Source organism: Pan troglodytes, chromosome X, assembly GCF_028858775.2.
Source record: "Pan troglodytes isolate AG18354 chromosome X, NHGRI_mPanTro3-v2.0_pri, whole genome shotgun sequence".
Classification (NCBI taxonomy): domain Eukaryota; kingdom Metazoa; phylum Chordata; class Mammalia; order Primates; family Hominidae; genus Pan; species Pan troglodytes.
Window position 1 is genome coordinate 93589578 of NC_072421.2, and position 4211 is coordinate 93593788.

Sequence of the window (4211 nt, forward strand, 5' to 3'; positions counted from 1 at the left end):
TGTGACAAATGGCAAGACTGAACTTTTTAAAAAAGATGATGAATATTCCATTGTATATGTATACTACAATTTATTCATTCATTCATTAACGGACACTTCAGTTGTTTCCATATCTTCACTATCGTGAATAAGGATGCAATAAACATAGGCATGCAGGTATCTTTATAATGTAGTGATTTAATTTCCTTTAGATATATATCCAGAAAAGGGGTTTCTGGGTCATATGATAGTTCTATTTTAATGTCTCTAAGAACCTCCATATTGTTTTCCACAATAGCTGAAGCATTCTAAATCTCTATCAGTAGTGTACTTGTCTCTTATGTTTTTGATAATAGTGATTCTAACAGGTATGAGATGCTATCTCATCATGGTTTTGATTTACATTTCCCTGATGATTAGTGAGGTTGAGTACTTTTCATACATCTGTTAATCATTTTTATTTCTTCTTTGAAAACAATGCCTATTCAGGTCCTTTGCCATTTTTAAATTGGGTTAATTTGTTTTTCTGCTATTTAGTTGTGGGGGTTTTCAATATATTTTGGATACTAATCCTTTATTGGATATATGGTTGCAAACATTTTCTCCCAAGCTGTAGGCTGCCTTTTCATGTTGATTATTTCCTTTGTTGTGCAGAAGCTTTTTAGTTTGATGCAGTTCTATTTATTTATTTTTGCTTTTGTAGCCTGAGTTTTTGGTATCATACCCAAAAATCATTGTGAAGGCCAGTATCCAGGAGGTTTTCCCTTATGTTTTATTCCAAGATTTTTATGATTTCAGGTTTTGTTTTTTTTTTTTTTTTTTTTAGCAGAGAACATGCTTTATTGAGGAGTAGATACAGAAGAGCACATTCTACCACATGTGGGGAAGGGTTTAGCTTCTGTAAAAGGCCTTTACCCCTTAAGAAAACCCCTAGTGAAGTTGCTTTTGGATAAATTTTAACAATGACACTGAAACTGGAGGGGAGCTGCCACTGAACATGCTTAAAATTAGCTCCCCCAACCCACAGTGAATATAAGTAGTGTACAGAGATGACAAGAGAAAGGCACAAATGACCGGAGTCAGGGATTGTGGTGAGGGCTCCACATGAAGACAGCATGTTGGAGGAGACCAAGTTGGGAAGGGTGACATGTCATACATCAAAAGTTGCCCGAAGATAGCAGGTTATAATGGGCTAGAGAGAAATTAGAGGGAACATCTCTTCCTTCACTTGAACAACACCAAAAATAGAAGACCAGAGAATAGAAGGATGGTGACAAATCCCAAAAAGGAAATGGAGGAGGAGTTCGTGGAAAAGCAGAAGCACTTTAATCCTAGAGGGAGGGTGAGGCACTGTCGAAAAGAGAAGCAAACCTTGGCAGGGGTGGCCATTCTGCCTTGCTGAGTCATGGGCTGAGATACGGAAGTCACTTTCAGTCATTTTCAACTTCTCCCAGGGCATTCAGACAAAATCAGTGCAAGGTATATGGAAGTACAGATGTACTGTATCAGACTAGTGGAGGTGAAAAGGTTTCTGCAGTATAATTAACCAGTTAACATGCAGCATGAAAGGGAGAAGTGGACATTACTTTGGCATCTGCAAACATAAAAAGTGGGAGTAAAGAGAGAAGGAAATATTTACTAGTGGGTACTTTACGGTGAGGCAAAAAGTAGTATCCGCTCCCTTTCACCAAGACACTGCCCACTGCCCACAGGTGAACTCAAATCAAACCCAGAACCACCACCTCTTCATTCTTCTCTCCATCTCATTCAGATCAATTATATGCTATTACCATGACTAGTGCCTGGGAAACTCTTCAAAAGTATTTGGCTCTGGTTAGCCCAATACAGATCAAAAAGAGGTCTCTTAATCAAAATGAAGGAAAGAAATTTAAAGCAAGATGGAACCCAAAGTGAATGGACCCCCTGCCAATCCACACACAATCACAAGTGCCACCTCTTCCCTGCCCCTCCATAGAACACACATATAAGGAGTAACTGGAAAGGTCCTGGTGGTGGCAGCCATATTTGGAGGTCTGGTGACCAGGTGGCAAGCACTAGTACCACGCTTAGAAGACACAACACAACCTCATGGGGTGAGAGGACATGAGGAGAGAACCAGTGACTGGACAGGTACAGTACCATAACAGAACTCCTTGGGTCAGTGCTGAGACCTGCACTCAAGTCTAATACAGATCCCATCCAGGCAACCTCACTGAGGCTGAAACAACAGTTCCTCAGAACCAGCGTCTGCAGTGTACACAAAGGTCGGAGCCAGGACAGTCCTGAGGGGGATGGCCTTCCCAAAGGATACTGTACTTGCCAATCACAAGAGCAACAGAAATGACCGACAGATCCCTAGGGTACGGATTCCTACTGCTGGGGTTCGCTGGCTCGGAATGACAGGTCACTTTAAGGGCCCTTGGGAGGGGTCCATTTTAAGCAGCTGGGATCCATGGTTTTATTGGAGTTGGACCTTTTGGCCTCTTTGGCTATCCACTCATCAATCAGGTCCTGTCTCTTTAAAACTAGGTGTTTTCCCTTCCAGTACTTGAGCACCTGAAGGGCTTGCAGAGTGCTGACAATGTCCACAGGATTCACAGCCGTCTCCTGACTGATTTCTTTGATAGAAATCTCTTTGCCTTGGAAATTACACAGTTAGCGGAGAAGTACTTCTTTCCAGTAACTGGGATAGCTTATAAGCCCCAGATCTGAGGGTGGACATTCTGGGGAGCCAACTTTTTCTTCAACTTTGGAAAGCAAATAACTGAAATCAATAAGCATCTTGCCATAGCCCTGTCTCATGTACTGAGGCATAGTAAGGATACAGGATACGTTGCAGTTGAGGAATGAATTCTTTTCCTTGGAAAAATATCCAATCAGGTGACAGCCAGTGTTGTCCGCCTCTGTCATAACATAGAACAGGAAGGGCTCCACATCATAATATAATGTCTTGTGGTCCAGAAAAAGTTTGGCCAGCAGGCACAGGTTTTGGCAGTAGATCTTGTTTTTCTTGCCATCCACTTCAAACACAGAGATTGAACCTTTGCGATATATCTCATCACCAAGTGGGTGTTTCCACACACATTTGGCCATGTGCTGGCGGAGTATCATTTGGCTCTTCATATATTTTAAACAGAATTCACACATATAGAGACGTCCCAGCCGTGCATATTCTTCAGGATATGGAGAATGGTACCAGGTATCAAGGTCACAGCGACCAAAAGCAATTGTTTTAATCATGTTGCTTCCCTCTGTGATTTGGCCTTGCAGCCTTAACTTCTCCAAATCCTCTGAAGCCCGGGCTTGTGCTCTTCGGAAAAGATCCAAGTCTTACTCGCTTGTCAAGTTTTCTAAAAGAGGTTCCCGTGTGTTCCCATAGGTCTGTCTGTGTTCCATGGCAGACACTACAAGAATCCTTTCCAGGAAAGAACGATTTCAGGTCTTTTAGCCATTTTGAGTTGATCTACAGTATAAGGGTCCAATTTTATTATTCTTTTTCGTGTGCAAATCCAGCTTTCCTTGCACAATTTATTGAAGAGACTATTTTTTCTCCATGGGTTATCTCAGTACCCATATCAAAATTAGCTGTCCAGAAACCAGAAATCCTGAGAGGACCCACAGACCCTCTGAAGGAAGTGGACTGCTCCTGCAGGACCCGAGAGACACCCCAAATACTGTGAGTGCCCCAATTGCGAAAGTGGGAAAGGAAGACCCTCCTCTCCTGAACACACACACACACACACACACACACACACACACTGGAGAAGGTGAAGGTCTGTTTGCAGGAGAAGTTTCCGACTTTATCTGGAGCTGAGTCAGTTTAGAGTGCCAAGTGAAAAACAGGGGTAGAGGGAGCAGCAGAAAGGCCCTGGGACCTTGCTGGGTCCCCTAGCAGGCCATTCTTGCCTAGCACCACAGGGATCTATCGGAAGGGTGGCTAGAGGAGCAGGGGGTACAACTTCACAGGGAGAAGGAAATCTCCAGCTGAACTTTGCAACAATTTGAACAGGGCAAGGAGCCTCCTGGCCAGAACTCAAGGTAGGGCGCAAATCTGGTGTGCACACTCCACAGGCGGGGGAGGAACCAAGCCCTTTTCTTCTGGAGTTGGGAGGCGGGTACCCTGGGGCAAGTTTTCAAGCCTGACTCACCCTCTGCCTGCAAACAGACTTGGGGCTGTTGGAGGGGGCACGGTGGGAGTGAGACCTGCCCTTCGGTTGGCATGGGAGCTGGGT

At 43.8% G+C, this 4211-nt stretch overlaps 1 pseudogene; it reads right to left on the reverse strand.

The window, feature by feature from the left end:
- Positions 1–778: 778 nt before the first annotated feature.
- LOC100612948 (histone acetyltransferase KAT7-like) lies at positions 779–3384 on the reverse strand (annotated as a pseudogene).
- Positions 3385–4211: the final 827 nt, after the last annotated feature.